The following is a 20,375-nucleotide window of genomic DNA, read 5'->3' on the forward strand; positions in this document are numbered from 1 at the left end:
GGGAATTTCCTCTTCTCTGCACTGCAACATCTGTCTGGGACTAGAGAGCTGTTGGCCAATCAGATTGGCAGATAGCTCTCTAAGATGGGACTTCCTCCCAAATGAGTAGACCATGTGCTGCCTGAAGCTGACTGACACTCATTTGAGCGGGAAATGGCTGCGGGTTAGTCAGAGTCAGTGGGGAGCTGTTTGCTGTCAATTCTTCGGCTGGAAGGATGGGAATGGTTGCTATCTGAAATATACAGGCCTGTGACTATCATTTACCTAAATGTGATTTTGGAAGAAGCAGGGCAACGAATGCAGGCAGTGCCAACCTGACTGCATGGACATCCCCCACCCCATCGTCTCTGTACATCCCACATTCATGTACCTTCCAAATTACCCTTAACCATATATGCCTAAGGATATTTAGCACCCGGAAAATGGGCCCTGTTGAATACTCTGGCCATGTGCCTATGGACCTGGTGTCCTAGTGCATCACTCGCAAAATGTAGGTTTACTGGTGCAAGAGGTCATTATGAAGGTGAATGGAGTTGTGTCCTTCATTGCCAGAGGGATGAAGTTTAAGACTAGGGAGGCTATGTTGTACAAGGTGTTAGCGAGGCCACATATGGAGTATGGGCAGCACGGTAGCATTGTGGATAGCACAATTGCTTCACAGCTCCAGGGTCCCAGGTTCGATTCCAGCTTGGGTCACTGTCTGTGCAGAGTCTGCACATCCTCCCTGTGTGTGCGTGGGTTTCCTCCGGGTGCTCCGGTTTCCTCCCACAGTCACAAAGATGTGCAGGTTAGGTGGATTGGCCATGTTAAATTGCCCTTAGTGTCCAAAATTGCCCTTAGTGTTGGGTGGGGTTACTGGGTTATGGGATAAGGTGGAGGTGTTGACCTCGGGTAGGGTGCTCTTTCCAAGAGCCGGTGCAGACTCGATGGGCCGAATGGCCTCCTTCTGCACTGTAAATTCTATGATTCTATTGTGTTCAGTTTTGGTCTCCATACCTGTGAAAGGACGTACAGGTGCTGGAGGGTGTGCATTGGAGATTCACTGGGTTAATCCCAGACCTTAAGGGGTTGGATTACGAGGAGAGGTTGAGTAGACTGGGACTGTACTCATTGGAATTTAGAAGGATGAGGGGGGACCTTATAGAACATATTCAATTATGAAGGGAATAGATAGGATAGATGCGGGCAGGTTGTTGCCACTGGCGGAAGAAAGCAGAACTAGGGGACATAGCCTCAAAATAAGGGGAAGTAGATTTAGGACTAAGTTTAGGAAAACTTCTTCATCTAAAAAGAGTTGTGAAATTATGGAATCCAAGCGCAGTGAAGCAGTTGAGACTCCTTCATTAAATGTTTTAAGATAAAGATAGATAGTTTTTTGAAGAATAAAGGAATAAAGGTGTTTGGGCGGGAAAGTTCATTGAATGGTGGAGTACGTCGAGGGGCCAGATGGCCTACTCTTGCCCCTAGTTCTTAGGTTCATATGATTGCTCCCTGGTAATGTCACAACCTGACCATTTGATGGCAGCAACAACTGCAGCTGGAGGAGAGAGGTGCCCCTTGTGTACATTGTTGACATGTCTGATTTTCTGAGCCCCCTGAGAATTTGGGTTGCACGAGGCACATTGAATTGCATCTTCTACTATCTGCTCCTTCCCCTGAGCAAGACAATGTGTGCATGCAAATTGTGAGCAGGAATGAAGCTTGCATCCTGACTGATGACAGTTATCGAACGCAGCCAGTCAGCAGTAGTTAGCAGACTGCTCAACTCTGAAAAGGGAGTCACTTTCTTTCGTAGATAAACAATATTACTTTGTCACCTGGCACTGATCTCACAGGATGGACACCTAACTGTCACCCCTGTCTGAAGAGGCTGATTAAGAACAAAGAACAACACAGCACAGGACAGGCCCTTCGGCCCTCCAATTCTGTGCGATCATGTGTTCTATCAGGACCAACCACCTGTATCCTTCTGTACCCCGTCTGTTCATGTGCCAATCCAGATAAGTCTTAAAGATCGCTAATGTATCTGCCTCAACCACCTCACTTGGCAGTGCATTCCAGGCCACCACCACCCTCTGTGTAAAAAAACCTTTCCCGCACATCTCCACTGAACCTTTCGCCCTCACCTTGAACTTGTGCTCCCTTGTAATTGTCATTTCCTCCCTGGGAAAAAGCCTCCAACTGTTCACTCTATCTACACCCCTAATAATTTTAGAAACTTCTATCAGGTCGCCCCCCCTGCCCCCGTCTCTCTCGGGAGAATAATCCCACTTTATTCAATCTCGCCTCATAGCTAATGCTCTCCATACCAGGCAACATCGTGGTAAACCTTTTCTGTACTCTCTCCAAAGCCTCCACGTCCTTTTGGTAGTGCGGCAACCAGAATTGGACACAGTATTCCAAATGTGGCCGAACCAACGTTCTATATAATTGTAACATAATTTTCAAGCTTTTTTTACTCGATACCCCACCCTATGAAGGCAAGCATGCCATATGCTTTCTTTACCACCATTTCCAACTGTCCTGCCACTTTTACGGATCTGTGGACCTGCACGCCCAGATCTCTCTGTGTCTCTATGCTCCTGATGGTTCTGCCATTTATTTTATAGCTCCCACCTGTATTGGATCTCCCAAAATGCAGCACCTCGCATTTGTCTAGGTTAAATTCCGTCTGCCATTTCTCTGCCCAATTTTGCAGCCTATCTCTATCCTGTTGTATTCTCTGACAATCTAAATCACCATCTCCAACTCTTGTAATCTTAGTATTTTCCGCAAACTTGCTAATCAGACCCGCTACGTTTTCTTCCAAGCCATTTATATATATATTACAAAGAGCAGAGGTCCCAGTACTGATCCCTGCGGAACACCACTAGTTACAGACCTCCATTCGGAAAAACACCCTTCCACTGCTACCCTCTGTCTTCGATGGCCAAGCCAGTTCTGGATCCATCCAGCTAGTTCACCCCTGACCCCATGTGATCTAATCTTTTGCACCAGCCTGCCATGTGGGACCTTATCAAATGCTTTACTAAAGTCCATGTCGACAACATCCACAGCCCTTTCCTCTGGAATCATTTTTGTCAACTCCTGATAAATTCAATTAAATTAGTGAGACATGACCTCCCTCTTACAAAATCATGCTGTCTGTCGCTAATAAGACCATTCACTTCCAAATGTGTATAGATCCTATCCCTGAGAATCTTTTCCAACAATTTCACTCTCACTGACGTCAAGCTCACTGACCTATAATGACCTAGATTATCCTTGCAACCCTTCTTAAATAATGGGGCAACATTGGCTATCCTCCAATCCTTTGGGATCTCACCTGTGGCCAATGAGGACACAAAGATTTCTGTCAGAGGCCCGGCGATTTCATCTCTTGTCTCTCTCAGTAATCTGGGATAGATGTCATCTGGCCCTGGGGAATTGTCTACCTTAATGCTTTTTAACATACAAAACACTTCCTCCCTCGTAATAATGACCTATTCTAAAAAGTGTTTACACATCCCTCTGAGCCACCACCAATCAACATGTCCCTCTCCTTTGTGAATACCGATGCAAAATACTCATTAAGGATCGCACCTACTTCCTCTGGTTCTACACATAATTTCCCTCCTTTGTCCTTGAGTGGACCAACTCTTTCTCCAGCTACCCTCTTTTTCCTAATATATGTATAAAATGCCTTGGGATTCTCCTTAATCCTGTCTGCAAGGACATTTAATGACCACTTTTTGCCATCCTAACTCCCTGCTTGAGCTCTTTTCTACTTTCCTTGTATTCCTCAAGTGCTTTATCTCTTTTTATTTGCCTGTATCTCACATATGCAATTTTTTCTTTTTGACATGTTCTCAAAAATCCTTTGTCATCCATGGTTCCCGAATCCTGCCTTTCCTGTCCTTCCTTTTTACCGACACATGGTGTCCTGCACCATCAACTGCTCCTTGAAAGACTCCCACATGCCAAATATGGATTTACCCTCAAACAGCCTCTCTCAAACAACAGCCTCCAAATCGTGCCTAATCTGGCTGTAGTGGGCCTTCCCCCAATTTAGCACCTTAACCCGAGGACAACACTTGTCTTTTACATGAGTATCCGAAAGCTTATGGAATTGTGCTCACTGTTCGCCACATGTTCTCCCACTGATATTTTGAAGACCTGTCCAGGATCGTTCCCTTGTACTAGGTCTAATATAACCTCCTCTCTAGTCGGACTATCCACATATTGTTTAAAAAAACGTTCTTGGACAAACTTAACAAATTACTCACCATCCAGACTCCTAGCCCTAAGGGATTTCCAGTCAATATGAAAAAAATTGAAGTCTCCCACTACAACAACCTGATTATTTCTACATCTATCCAGAATCTGCTTACATCTGTTCTTCAACTTCCTGTGGGCTGTTGGGAGGCCTGTAGTACACTCCCATCATAGCGACTGCCCCTTCCTGTTTCTGAGTTCCGCCCACAATGCCTCGTTACTTGATTTTCCATGGTGTCCTCCCTCTGTACAGCTGTAACATGTTCTCTAAACCAGTATTGCAACTCCCCCACCTCTTTTACCATCCTCCGTGTCTCGCCTAAAACACCGATATCCTGGAACATTTAGCCGCCAGTCCTGTCCCTTTTTTAACCAAGTCTTCGTTACAGCAACAACATCCAAGTTCCACATCTGAATCAAGGCTTTAAGTTCATCTGTCTTAAATGTATACTCCGTGCATTGAAGCAGATACACTGCAGACCTCCAGGCCCACTGAGTTCGACCTGAGTTCGATTTAGCAGTTTGTATCAGAAATTGGCTCGCTGTAAGAAGACAGAGGGGTGGTGGTTGATGGGAAATGTTCAGCCTCGAGTTCAGTTACTAGTGGTGTACCACAAGGATCTGTTTTGGGGCCACTGCTGTTTGTCATTTTTATAAATGACCTGGAGGAGGGCGTAGAAGGAGGGGTGAGTAAATTTGCAGATGACACTAAAGTCGGTGGAGTTGTGGACAGTGTGGAAGGATGTTGCCGGTTACAGAGGGACATAGATGACCGTGGTTTACCAAAGAAGTGGAATCTCTTGTTAAGAGGAAGAAGCAGGCCTATGTGAAGATGAGGCGTGAGGTTTCAGTTGGGGCGCTTGATAGTTACAAGGAAGCGAGGAAGGATCTAAAGAGAGAGCTAAGACGAGCAAGGAGGGGGACATGAGAAGTCTTTGGCAGGTAGGATCAAGGAAAACCCAAAAGCTTTCTATAGGTATGTCAGGAATAAAAGAATGACTAGGGTAAGAGTAGGGCCAGTCAAGGACAGTGGTGGGAAGTTGTGTGTGGAGGCTGAGGAGATAAGCGAGATACTAAATGAATACTTTTCGTCAGTATTCACTCAGGAAAAAGATAATGTTGTGGAGGAGAATGCTGAGACCCAGGCTATTAGAATAGATGGCATTGAGGTGCGTAGGGAAGAAGTGTTGGCAATTCTGGACAAGGTGAAAATAGATAAGTCCGCGGGGCCTGATGGGATTTATCCTAGGATTCTCTGGGAAGCCAGGGAAGAGATTGCTGAGCCTTTGGCTTTGATTTTTATGTCATCATTGGCTACAGGAATAGTGCCAGAGGACTGGAGGGTAGCAAATGTGGTCCCTTTGTTCAAGAAGGGGAGTAGAGATAACCCCGGTAACTATAGGCCGGTGAGCCTCACGTCTGTTTTGGGTAAAGTCTTGGAGAGGATTATAAGAGATACGATTTATAATCATCTAGATAGGAGTAATATGATTAGGGATAGTCAGCATGGTTTTGTGAAGGGTAGGTCATGCCTCACAAACCTTATCGAGTTCTTTGAGAAGGTGACTGAACAGGTAAATGAGGGTAGAGCAGTTGATGTGGTGTATATGGATTTCAGTAAAGCGTTTGATAAGGTTCCCCACGGTCGGCTATTGCAGAAAATACGGAGGCTGGGGATTGAGGGTGATTTAGAGATGTGTATCAGAAATTGGCTAGCTGAAAAAAGACAGAGGGTGGTGGTTGATGGCAAATGTTCAGAATGGAGTTCAGTTACGAGTGGCGTACCACAAGGATCTGTTCTGGGGCCGTTGCTGTTTGTCATTTTTATAAATGACCTAGAGGAGGGCACAGAAGGTTGAGTGAGTAAATTTGCAGACGACACTAAAGTCGGTGGAGTTGTCGACAGTGTGGAAGGATGTGGCAGGTTACAGAGGGACATAGATAAGCTGCAGAGCTGGGCTGAGAGATGGCAAATGGAGTTTAATGTAGAGAAGTGTGAGGGGATTCACTTTGGAAAGAAAAACAGGAATGCGGAATATTTGGCTAATGGTAAAATTCTTGGCAGTGTGGATGAGCAGAGGGATCTCGGTGTCCATGTACATAGATTCCTGAAAGTTGCCACCCAGGTTGATAGGGTTGTGAAGAAGGCCTATGGTGTGTTGGCCTTTATTGGTAGAGGAATTGAGTATCGGAGCCATGAGGTCATGTTGCAGTTGTACATAACTCTGGTGCGGCCGCATTTGGAGTATTGCGTACAGTTCTGGTCGCCTCATTATAGGAAGGACGTGGAAGCTTTGGAACGGGTGCAGAGGAGATTTACCAGGATGTTGCCTGGTATGGAGGTAAAATCCTATGAGGAAAGGCTGATGGACTTGAGGTTGTTCTCGTTAGAGAGAAGAAGGTTAAGAGGTGACTTAATAGAGGCATACAAAATGATCAGAGGGTTAGATAGGGTGGACAGTGAGAGCCTTCTCCCGCGGATGGAGGTGGCTAGCACGAGGGGACATAGCCTTAAATTGAGGGGTAATAGATATAGGACAGACGTCAGAGGTAGGTTTTTTACGCAAAGAGTGGTGAGGCCGTGGAATGCCCTACCTGCAACAGTAGTGAACTCGCCAACATTGAGGGCATTTAAAAGTTTATTGGATAAGCATATGGATGATAATGGCATAGTGTAGGTTAGATGGCCTTTAGTTTTTGACTTCCCATGTCGGTGCAACATCGTGGGCCGAAGGGCCTGTACTGCGCTGTATCGTTCTATGTTCTATAGATAAGCTGCAGAGCTGGGCTGAGAGGTGGCAAATGGAGTTTAATGCAGAAAAGTGTGAGGTGATTCATTTTGGAAGAGTAACAGGAATACAGAGTACTGGGCTAATGGTAAGATTCTTGGTAGTGTGATGAGCAGAGAGATCTCAGTGTCCATGTACATAGATCCTTGAAAGTTGCCACCCAGTTTGATAGGGTTGCTAAGAGGGCGTGCGGTGTTTTCGCTTTTATTGGAAGAGGGATCGAGTTTCAGAGCCATGAGGTTATGTTGCAGGTGTACAAAACTCTAGTGCGGCCGCATTTGGAGTATTGCGTGCAGTTCTGGTCGCCACATTATCGGAAGGATGTGGAAGCATTGGAAAGGGTGCAGAGGAGATTTACCAGAATGTTGCCTGGTATGGAGGGAAGATCTTATGAAGGAAGGCTGAGGGACTTAAGGCTGTTTTTGTTAGAGAGAAGAACAGTAAGAGGTGACTTAATTGAGGCATACAAGATGATCAGAGGATTAGATAGAGTGGACACTGAGAGCCTTTTTCCTTGGATGGTGATGGCTAGCACGAGGGGACTTAGCTTTAAATTGAGGGGAGATAGATATCGGACAGATGTCAGAGGTAGGTTCTTTACTCAGAGAATAATAAGGGTGTGGAATGCCCTGCCTGCAACAGTAGTGGACTCACCAGCACTAAGGGCATTCAAATGGTCGTTGGATAAACATATGGATGATAACGGAATAGTGTAGATGGGCTTTAGATTGTTGCGCCGACCTGTGAAACCATCGAGGGCTGAAGGGCCTGTACTGCGCTGTAATGTTCTGTGTTCTACGTTCTAAGTACCCCAGCCTACCCTTCCTCTTAGCCAGCTTGACCCTGCTACCATGCTCATCCCCAGTCTCTACACTTCATGGCTTACTGTCCTGATTCCCACCCCCCTGTCAAATTAGTTTAAACTCACCCGAACCATTCGAGCAAGCCTATCTTTTCTTTCAGTACATTACCCTTTTTTCTAACCTATTTATTAGCCTAGTTACTCCATTTGTCTTGCTGACGTACACTCTGCTGGAAGCCAGTATTCTTCCTTGAACTTATCAGGCTCTGAATCTGCCTGGCCAATTAAAATTCCCAATATTATCCTCGAGCATATTCGCTCCCTCTGCCTGCCAAACAATGGCATTGTAACCTGTGGGCAATGGTTCCAGAGGAACCGTGAGCCAGCTGTCCCGTTTAGCATCTCCCAACAGTGTTGTGGCAGGAAACTGGAGGAATCCCTGGGAAAGTTTTGGACCATCCCGTTGTTTAACAAAGGTCATCCCAGGCCCATTTGTTGATGAATCCCTGGATATCCTCCTCCAGGAGAGCAAAGAATCAAATGTCATAGGACCATCAAATCTTCATCATAGAATCTCTAAAATGCAGAAGGAGGCCATTCAGCCCATTGAGTCTGCACTACCACTTTGAATGATAACTCTACCCATTTACATTGCCCCGTCCACCCTGCCCAATCCTCGTAACCCGGAACCTAACCTGCACATCCCTGGACATTAAGGGGCAATTTAGCATGGTCAATCCACCTAACCTGCACATCTTTGGACTGTGGGAGGAATCCAGAGCACCTGGAGGAAACCCACGCAGGCACGGGGAGAACATTCAAGCTCCACACAGACAGAGGCCGGAATTGAACCAGGGTCCCTGGCGCTGTGAGGCAGCAGTGCTATCCACTGTGCCACCTTGCTGCTCCAGCTGTCATGTGATCAACTGACACATGATCACACCCCCAAGAATACATCTAATTTGCTTTGGCAACTCTGTACGCTCTAATTCTTCACATCCCTTTACTGAGAACACAGCAACAGGCAGTACATGAGGGGGAAGATACTCCTGAGAACAAAGAACAAGACAGCACAGGAACAGGTCCTTCGGCCCTCCAAGCCTGTACCAGCCATGATCACTCTTGGCCAACTTGTAAGGATTGAGTGTAAGATATCTACAGACCAATTGCAAATAAAACTATAGGCGCTATCTAACAGCCTCATCGTGCCCGACACAGAGATGCGACGAGACCGTTAAATCTCTTGCGCGATATGCTCAGAATGCTTCGCCAGATTTAACGAGATCCCGCAGGGTGTTGTGATCCGTATCCTGCTCTTATTGGGTGACTTTCACTGTCCTTTGGTACATGTGAAAATAAATTAAATCAATTAATCAATCAATCAATCACTCAAATTTACATATATAAGTGAGCATTTAGGTTCACTGAAATATGTCAGTGCCTGATGCTCCCAAGTCCCGGGAATGAATGCCCGTGCTTGGGAGACCTCGCTATGGCACCATTTAGCACTGCTCCACACACAAACATGGACCAGGTGTAAAGGCTTGGGGTCTCCCAAACCATCGGAGGCCCTAGGGTGGTCTGGTACTGGGCAGGATGGTACCCTGGCACTCCCACTCGAGTACCTTGCCATTGCCAGCCTGGCACTGCCACCAGGAAACCCTGGCGTGCCATTTTGCAGCTGCCAGGTTAGTAGAGCCAAGGTACCCGGGTGCCAGATTCCCCATGCCAGGGATCGAGGAATATGAGGTGGGGTGACGGAGTGGGGATAGAGGACCCTCTAACAGTTAAGTTGGAGTATTAAGGGGTCCAGAGGCCACAATGGGAATGCCGAGGGAGTCGAGTGATCAGGGCCACATTGAAAAATGAGGTAAGTGCGGCTTCGATGGGGCATGGTTTGGAGGGGCTGAGATGGGGGTTGGGGGGGTGCCAAGGTTGGGATAAGTCCAGAAAACTCCCATTCACAGCATCACTGGTCCTCAGGTGACTTTGAATAAAGCAGGCCAATGACATCTAGATCACAGAAAGGCTCGAGGATTGTCAGAAAACTGGAAGAAGCTGTCCTGTTGCCAACACCTTGTGGTGGTATGAATGTGAGTACTGCCATTGGTACAGAGCATGGGTTTCCCATTGGCTCTGGCTGGTCATGTGACTAGTCATGTGACTGCTCACCAATTGGTCGATAGGCAAAGAGACCCCGCCTCCGAGGTGGGGTATAAGTACCCAGAGTTCCCGGTGGTCGGCCTTTCTCTGTAGTCGACCACCTGGCTAACAACTAGCTGATTAAAGCCACAGTTTGGATCTTCATCGTGTCTCGAGTCCAATTGATGGTACATCACACCTTCACAGTGCCGCTAAGTGATGAGGAAATATCGGCATCTGTGTGTTGACACGGTGATAATTGTGAACCCTTTCTGTGTGAGGAACAAGGAGGTGATTAGTGCCTATTCACTGTTAAACTGTGGCATTGCTGATCCATTTATCTGCTTGTCCGTTTCAGGTCAGATGCATACATTCAAAATCAATGCCCATGTGTGTGTGGTTGTGAGGATGCGTCTGGGTGAACATATAAGTGCGTGTTGAGTGTGGGTGTGTGAGTGGTTGTACATGTGTGTGTGCACTGCTGTATGTGTATGACCCTGTGTTTGTTGGGGCTGCGTATGGGTGTATGCAAGTGTAGAGTATGGGTGTGTGAGTGGGTGTAGTATGGGTGTGTGTGTGTGTGGGTGGGGGTGCACAGGTGTGTGTGTGGGTATATAGTAAATTTGTTTATCACCAAAATAAAACTGAAATAACCTTAACAAAGCGAATGATCAGGAGAAAGTAATTACAAAGTGCTGCAAAAGTGCAGCAATGCAGTTTCATATATCATGAAGATATATTTGGGAGCTCACAGAGGTTGTATTCATTATTCAATTCGGTGTCCTGAAGGCTTTGACACTGTAAAGGATTTTCAAGAAGAACAAGGGGCAGGGAATTTGTTTTAATTACATGTTGTGTCTTAATTACACATTGTGAATAAAATAACAATATAGGTTACAACAGTTCAGATGTGTTGGTGAAACTTGTTTGAATAATTTTTCCATCGTAGCTGGAACAAACTCCATCTTTCTGGTCCTTGCGACCTCTGACAATCTGAGCTGGTCTCAGAGAAACCAAACAAGGAATGAATCAATAGCCTGCACCACCCACTAACTCAAGGTTAGATAGATTTTTCCAGTAAACCTGCAGCTAGGCGTAGAGTAGAATTATAACCATTCAAGACAGACTCAGAACTTCATAGCCCATAGCTGAACAAGCCATAGACATCAACAACCACTGCTGTGGTTTTATAGATATAGAATATAGAATAGATATAGAACAGTACAGCACAGAACAGGCCCTTCGGCCCTTGATGTTGTGCCGAGCAATGATCACCCTACTCAAACCCACGTATCCACCCTATACCCGTAACCCAACCCCCCCCCTTAACCTTACTTTTTAGGACACTACGGGCAATTTAGCATGGCCAATCCACCTAACCCGCACATCTTTGGACTGTGGGAGGAAACCGGAGCACCCGGAGGAAACCCACGCACACACGGGGAGGACGTGCAGACTCCGCACAGACAGTGACCCAGTATTTATTCGTTCTTGGGATGTGGGCATTGCTGGTTGGGTCAGCATTTGTTTCCCATTCCGAATTGCCCTTGAACTGAATGGCTTGCTAGGCTATTTCAGCGGGCAGTTAAAAATCAACCCCATCACTGCGTGGGTCTGGAGTCACATGTAGGCCAGACAAGGTAGGAATGGCAGATTTTCTTCCTGATGGACATTAGTGAACCAAATGTTTTGCGACAACGGTTTCATGGTTGTCATTAGAATTTCAATTCCAGATTTTAATTAAATTATAATTTCACCATCTGCCATGTAAGATTTGAACCCAGGACCCCAGAGCATTACCCTGGGTCTCTGGATTACTAGTACAATGACCATACCACTGTGCCACCACCTACATGTTTCTAAACATGTTTTTATGCATGTTTAAATGTTCACGCGAAGTAGTAGGGGAATTATCAGCTGAAGCAGCCAGCTTAGATCATCAACCGTCTTAGATACAAAAAACAAAGGACAAAGAAAAGTACAGCACAGGGACAGGCCCTTCGGCCCTCCAAGCCCGTGCCGACCATGCTGCCCATCTAAACTAAAATCTTTTGCACTTCCGGGCTCCGTATCCCTCTATTCCCATCCTATTCATGTATTTGTCAAGATGCCCCTAAAACGCCACTATCGTCCCTGCTTCCACCACCTCCTCAGGCAGAGAGTTCCAGGCACCCACTACCCTCGGTGTAAAAAAACTTACCTCGTACATCTCCTCTAAACCTTGCCCCTCGCCATCTTAAACCTATGCCCTCTAGTAATTGACCCGTCTTCCCTGGGAAAAAGATAAGGACAAAAGACTCAAATCAGTATGTTCTGATGCATATAGCGCACCAACCATAAAATGCCACACAGGAGGCTTATTGAAAAGATGGAAGCCCATAAAACTAAGGGGAAAGTGATGGTTAAGGAGACCAAATATGCTCAGTGGCAAGAAGCAAAGGGTGTCTGTATTTCTCACACTGGGAGGAGCAGGCTTGGATTCGCGCTCCCCCCCCCGGGGCCGGGCTGGAGAATCCCCGCGACCAGCGCTAATCATGCCACGCTGCCCCGACGCCGGCACGCGATTCTCCGCAGAGCGGAGATTCGGCGCCATCGGTGGCTCCCCCCGCCGATTCTTGGCCTGGGATGGGACGAGCGGCCGTTGTAAAAAAGCCGAGTCCCGCCGGTGCCGTCCATGCCGCCGGGAAAGTTCAGGGGTTGTTCTGTGGGGAGGAAGGGTGGGTCTGACCTTGGGGGAGCCTCCGATATGGCCTGGCCCGTGATCAGGGCCCACCGATTGGCGGGGCGGCCTCTCTGGCTGGGGGGTCTCCTATCTTCCGCGGCAGCCCATGCAGCCCTGTTCCATGTTGCGTCGGTGTCGGCGCGTTGAAGGGGGCCACTGCGCATGCACGCATTGGCGCCGGTGACACTGCGCATGCATGGATCCCGTGACGCACAGTTCACGAGAGGATCAGTGGCTGGAGCAGAGGGAACTGCTCCAGTGCCGTGCTGGCCCCATGTAGGGGCCAGAATTGCTGATCCTGAGGCCGTGTTGATGCCATCAAGAAACGCAACGGCATTTCCGACGGCATCAACACTTAGCCTCAGGACCACAGAATCCCGCCCAATGTTTATTCACTCAGAGTTGTCAAGATCTGGGTCCCGTAAAGGTGGTAGAAGTTGCTTCTATGAATAATTTTAAAAGGGAGTTGGACAAATACTTGAGGATGAGGAACATATTGGGTTACGGACAAAAGCGGATGCGGAACAAAATATGGCATGCTCTTTCAAAGAAACAGCATAGGCATTAGAGGCTGAAAGGCCTCAATTCTGCGTTGTAAGTTCCTAGAATTCCCCGTAAATAAAGGTGAATTAACCACCAAATTCATTGAGCAATAAAAGGTTGGTTTCCTTCTGCTTGCACCAATGGTAGCTTGTTTCCAGATGAAAATTACACGAAAAAGGTATAAAGATCCAAGGTTCTTTGATGGAGGGAGAGTGGTAGTGGAGGGATAGTAGGGGCAAGGCTAGGGCTCCTCCTACAATAGACATGGGTTGTGATGGAAGATGAGGAGTTCCTGGTTCTCTCTTCTTTCCCTCAACACCAGAAGGACAGCTACACTGAGGGGTAACTAAAAAAAATCTGCCCTTAGCCTATGCATTGAGACTTTCCCCAATCACGTAGCCAGAGAAGGACAGGCAACAATGGCGGCCAGATTTAAAGTGAGTCCCTTTTCTGCTTCCAGGGAGAGAGATTGGCACCAAAGGGCTCTGGATCCTGCTCAGGCCAGTGGCCTAAGAGTAAGACATTAACAGGCCTTTCCTAACAAGGTGCTACATCTGTGCTCTGCAGATTGTCTAAATCCAGGAGCACCACAGGTTCTTGGCATTAAACAGCAGGGAAGAAACCATTCAGCGCATCAAGCCTGCACTGACAAAAAATGTCTCTAAATCTACACTAATCCCATTTCCCAACACTTGGCCCAAAGCCGTTAACGTTGTGGCATTTCAAGTGCTCATCCAAGTTCTTTTTAAAGATTACAAGGTTTCTTGCCTCAACTATCCTTTCAGACAGTGCATTCCAGATTCCCACCACCCTCTGGGTGAAAAAGAAATCCTCAACTCCCCTCAGAACTTCCTGTCTTTCACCTTAAAATAATATCCCCTTGTTATTGACCCTTTTGGGCGGCACGGTAGCACAATTGTTAGCACTGTTGCTTCACAGCTCCAGCGTCCCAGGTTCGATTCCCGGCTTGGGTTACTGTCTGTGCGGAGTCTGCATGTTGTCCCCAGGAATACGTGGGTTTCCTCCAGGTGCTCCGATTTCCTCCCACAGTCCAAAGATGTGCAGGTTAGGTGGACTGGCCATGCTAAATTGCCCTTTTAGTATCCAAAAAGGTTAGGTGGGATTACGGGGGTTTCGGTGGAGGTGTGGGCAAAGTAGGATGCTCTTTCCAAGGGCCAGTGCAGACTGGATGGGTCAAATCCAGAAAAATCCACATGGAGGTCCCACCGTGCTGACTTCAAGATCCGACCCCAGGAGCGCCCAGGAAGGGAACAGACCATGGGACCTAGCCCAATCTGCCCCAGGAAGCTCCTGCCCACGACCCAGGACCCCAAAAACAACGGAGACTGCGCGCGAGGACCCGAACACGCTGCAAGGTATTCCCGCGCCCGCAGAACGCCGGGACCCATCCGGATCGCAGACTCACCCCCCCAGCAACCCCTCTACCTCAACCAGCGCCCGGGGCCCTGCCAGACGCGACCCCGGAAATGTAAACAGCGCCCTGGACCTCGCTAGCGCCCTGGACCCCGCCAGCGCCCTGGACCCTGCCAGACGCAACCACCTACCTTCCACAAGGGCTGACGTCTCCCATCGGATCCCAGGATCATCCAGCAGCAGCCGCCGACCGAGAAAGCGAGGGAAACGCAGCGGTCTGCAGGTTAGACTGAAGGAACGTGGTTTCAAGACCCCTCTCCCCAGCATACTCCTAGCAAACGTCCAAGCGATTGAAAACAAGCTGGATGAACTTAACGCCAGACTTACCTCTCAGAGGGAAGTAAGAGACTGCTGTGTGCTCTGTTTCACAGAGACATGGCTCACCCCCGCCTCACCGGACTGTGCCATACAACCTGAAGGCTTCTCTATTCACCGGGCGGACCGCACGGCATCTTCAGGCAAAGCGAAGGGTGGAGGGGTTTGCCTCCTCATCAACTCCTCCTGGTGCTTGGATGTGGTGACCCTGGCGACCTACTGCTCCCCAGACCTGGAATACCTGACCGTAAAGTGCCGCCCATACTATCTTCCACGTGAGTTCACTTCAGCCATTATCACAGCGGTCTACATCCCACCCCAGGCAGAAGTGAGGAAGGCGCTGGATGAACTGTACACAGTCATAAACAACCATGAAACAGAACACCCGGAGGCCCTGTTCATTGTGGCCGGAGACTTCAACAAAGCCAACCTCAAGAGTGTACTGCCAAAATTCCACCAGCACATCTCCTGTACCACCCGGGGCGACAACACTCTTGACCACTGCTACTCAAAAATCAAGGACGCCTACCGACCGCACTTTGGGAAATCAGACCATAAGACTGTGCTCCTTCTCCCGGCTTACAAACAGAAACTCAAGCGGGAGAATCCAGCTAAGAAGGTTGTGCAGTGCTGGTCTGAGGAGACAGAAGAGCTCTTACGTGACTGCTTGGAGACAGTGGACTGGTCCATATTTAAGAACTCAGCGACTAACTTAAATGAGTATGTCACCACCGTCACAGACTTAATCAGCAAATGTGTGGACGACTGCGTGCCAAAGAAAGCAGTACGTACGTTCCCCAACCGGAAACCATGGCTCAACCGCGAGATTGACTCCCTACTGAAGGACAGATCTGAGGCGTTCAAGGCAGACGACCCTGTCCTATACAAGAAATCCAGGTACGACCTCCGCAAAGCCATCCGAGATGCCAAGAGAGAATATCAAACTAAGCTAGAGTCACAGACAGACTCTCGGCGGTTGTGGCAAGGACTAAGCAACATAACGGGCTACAAAGCGAAGCCGAGCAGTATCTCTGGCAGCAGTGCACCCCTCCCCGATGAACTTAACGCATTCTATGCTCGGTTTGAGCAGGTAACCAACAACCCGCTATCGAGTGCCCCAGCAACCCATAATTCACCATACCCACCATCAGTTTCCGAAGTCAGATCGGCCTTCCTGAAAGTGAACCCACGGAAGGCGATGGGCCCGGACGGGATCCCTGGTCGTGCACTCAGAACCTGCACGGACCAGCTGGCAGAGGTTTTCACAGACATCTTTAACCTATCCCTACTCCACTCCGAGGTCCCCACCTGCTTCAAGAAGACCACCATCATACCGGTACCAAAGAAGAACCAGGCAACGTGCCTCAATGACTACCGCCCGGTGGCCCTGACGTCAGTTGTAATGAAGTGCTTTGAGAGGCTGATCATGAAGCGCATCACCTCCATACTCCCGGAACGCCTTGACCCACTTCAATTCGCATACCGTCGCAACCGGTCCACATCAGACGCCATTTCCCTGGCCTTACACTCATCCCTAGAGCATCTCGAAAACAAGGACTCCTACATCAGACTCTTATTTATTGACTACAGCTCCGCCTTCAACACCATAATCCCAGCCAAGCTCATATCAAAGCTCCAAAACCTAGGACTTGGCTCTCCACTCTGCAATTGGATCCTTGACTTTCTGACCAACAGACCACAGTCAGTAAGAATGAACACCAACACCTCCTCCACAATAGTCCTCAACACCGGTGCCCCGCAAGGCTGCGTACTTAGCCCCCTACTCTACTCCCTGTACACACACGACTGCATGTCAAAACTTGGTTCCAACTCCATCTACAAGTTTGCTGACGATACGACCATAGTGGGCCGGATCTCGAACAATGACGAGTCTGAATACAGGAGGGAGATAGAGAACTTAGTGGAGTGGTGCAACGACAACAATCTCTCCCTTAATGCCAGCAAAACTAAAGAGCTGGTCATCGACTTCAGGAAGCGTAGTACTGTACACACCCCTGTCAGCATCAACGGAGCCGAGGTAGAGATGGTGAGCAGTTTCAAATTCCTAGGGGTACACATCACCAAAAATCTATCCTGGTCCACTCATGTCGACGCTATCACCAAGAAAGCACAACAGCGCCTTTACTTCCTCAGGAAACTAAGGAAATTTGGCATGTCCACATTAACCCTTACCAACTTTTACAGATGCACTATAGAGAGCATCCTCTCGAGCTGCATCACAGCCTGGTATGGCAACTGCTCGGCCCAGGACCGCAAGGAACTTCAGAGAGTCGTGAATACCGCCCAGTCCATCACACGAACCTGCCTCCCATCCATTGATTCCATCTACACCTCCCGCTGCCGGGGGAAAGCAGGCAGCATAATCAAGGATCCCTCCCACCCGGCTTACTCACTTTTCCAACTTCTTCCATCGGGCAGGAGATTCAGAAGTCTGAGAACACGGACGAACAGACTCAAAAACAGCTTCTTCCCCACTGTCACCAGACTCCTAAATGACCCTTTTATGGACTGTCCTCATTAACACTACACCCTGTCTGCTTCATCCGATGCCAATGCTTATGTAGTTACATTGTATATCTTGTGTTGCCCTATTATGTATTCTCATGTATTTTCTTGAATTCTGTTCAATTCCCTTTTCTTCCCATGTACTGAATGATCTGTTGAGCTGCTTGCAGAAAAATAATTTTCACTGTACCTCGGTACACGTGACAATAAACAAATCCAATCCAATCCAAATGGCCTCCGTCTGCACTGTAAGTTCTATGATTCTATGATTCAGATTGAATGTACTTTGAACAAACTCTGCCAACTAATGTCTGGGAACAAGAGCACTGAAAAATCAATCACAAATTATTCCTTGTGAATAAAGCCTGGCTTCTCCTCTGAACAATGGCAGTAAAAGGTCAGTGGCACAGGAAGAACAACAATCAAAGAAAATTTTGGCGGACACATTTCCCTTTTTCTGCATTTAGACTTACCACATGGCCATGGTGTTACGGACAAGAAATTTCAGAAAGGGTCAAATCAGGTTTGCTGTACGAATAGCGAGAGATCATCCCTGCTCAATTATCCTCTTCACTGTGGCCAAGCGAACCCAGGAGGTGCAAGCCCGAAAACAGGGAAATCTGCTCCAATGAGTCCAATTGAGTTTGAAATTTGTAATAATCCACAGGAGGCAGGAGTCCCATCACCACACCAATATTTATTTCCAATAACTATATACAAGAGCAGCTCCAACAGGGCTGCCAGCATTCCAGTCAACTCAAGACTGGCTCACAAAGCCTACACAGGTGCTTATATGGGCCCCCTCAATGAGCTATCATTGAGGAAGCTCATACTCCAATTGGCCAACCAATAAAGCCAATTGGAGGTCATTACAAAATTGATGGGTTTTGTCAGGAACTCAGCTTATATCTTGAACTTCTATTTTCATTCCGCTTATATTTAACTTTGAAATGCAGGAGAAAAGAAGGGAGCAAAACCACCATCGCGCCAACTGAAAGGAAAATCAGTTCTGCCCATATTCAGGATTTGAATTTTTTATTATGTGTCAGTCCTCATGATGCAACTAATCAAGGAGAAGAACATCAGACAGCCCAGAGACGTTGATGATAGTACAGGATGTACAAAGTAAAACATACCAATCCTTCCAGTTATGCCAGGACTGCTTTGTTCAACATAACCTCAGGCACTGGGCATGAGGTGAATGTTAGTCGAAGCTGCCACTTCATTAAAAAAGAAAGAACTTGAATTTCTTGAACACCTTTCATGACCTCGAGTCACCCCAAAGAACTTCACAGCTAGAGAAGTAATTTTTGAACTGCAGTGCTTCCCACTCTTGTATCGTAGGAAACATAGTGGCCAATTAGTGCACAGCTAAGTCCCAAAAGCAACATATTTTTGTGATGTTACGGGGCTGGTTTAGCACACTGGGCTAAATAGCTGGCTTGTAATGCAGAACAAGGCAGCAGCGCGGGTTTAATTCCTGAACCAGCCTTCCTGAACAGGCACCGGAATGTGGCGACTAGGGGCTTTTCACAGTAACTTAATTGAAGCCTACTTGTGACAATAAGCGATTATTATTATTATTTATTGAAAGATAAATAATAACCAGGGTATTAGAGAGCATTCCCTGCTTTTCTTTCCTTCTCGCCAATAACCATGTTCAATGGCGCACTCTTTGGGTTCTGCAAGGACCGCTCAGCTCCAGGTAGCATTACGGCCATGGTTCATACATGAACAAAAGGACAGAATTCCAGAGGTGAGGTGGGAGCAACATCAAAACAGCAATTGAATTGATGAATGTGACATCAAGGAGCCTTAACAAAATTCAAGCCAAGGGGAATCAAGGGGAAACTGATTGAGTAATACCCAGAAGAAATGAAGATGGTTGTAGTATTCAGATGCTAATCTTCTCAGCCACGGGACATCACTGCAGGAGTTCCTTAGTCTCCTAGGCTCAACCATCTTCAACTTTTTCATCAATCCTCCTCCCTCCCTCCCACCCCTCCCAACCGCATTACAAGGTCAGAAGCTGGGGGTGTTCACAGATGATTGCACAATGTTCCATTCCATTCTCCACTCCTCAGACACTGAAGCAGTCCACATTCAAACACAGCAAGAACTGGACTAATTCAGACTTGGGTTAATTAGTGGCAAGTGACATTTTTGCCACACATCCCAGGCAATAACTATCTCCAACAAGAGAGAATTTGGCTGCCTCCCTTTGACATTCAATGTCATTACAATCACTGTATCCCAAACTATCAATATCCTAGAGATTTATCAAAAAATGTACAGAGCTACGGGAAATCTGTTATGAGCAATGTGCCCATTCTTTGATTAAGTGTTGAAAAAACTGTCATGTTTTGATAGTCAAGAGATAGTCAATCATACTGGGGCGATTTTCAACCTTTGTCCGAAATGGGAAAAACATGCGCGTGGAGGGTCTGTTGCTTGCCCAATTACTCTTGCAAGGGCAGTGGGCAATTTTAGGTTTCGGCTTCATTTCAGAATTGTGGGAGAGATTTTAGAGTGAGCCGCACGAGGGATGGATGAAATTCAGTCAGACGCAATGTCACTGCGAGCTGCCCTGGACATGGTAAATAAAATGTGCAGTGCATATCGTGGAGCTCAGATGAAGGTGTTATTTTCAGAATTGGCAGCAAATGATTACCATTTTGCCCTTGCCCTCCCTGGAGTTATTAGCGAAGGTGGTCATAAGGAGAAAACACATCTTCTTCTCTGAGGTTACAATGAGTACTACAGCAGGCAGTCAAGCTGTAATAGTTTGAGGGGGACGCTATTGCACTGAGCTACCACTCATTTTACCTTTCTTATTGTCTGCTGACTT

The sequence above is a fragment of the Scyliorhinus canicula genome, chromosome 6 (assembly GCF_902713615.1).
Source record: "Scyliorhinus canicula chromosome 6, sScyCan1.1, whole genome shotgun sequence".
In the NCBI taxonomy this organism is placed as follows: Eukaryota; Metazoa; Chordata; class Chondrichthyes; order Carcharhiniformes; family Scyliorhinidae; genus Scyliorhinus; species Scyliorhinus canicula.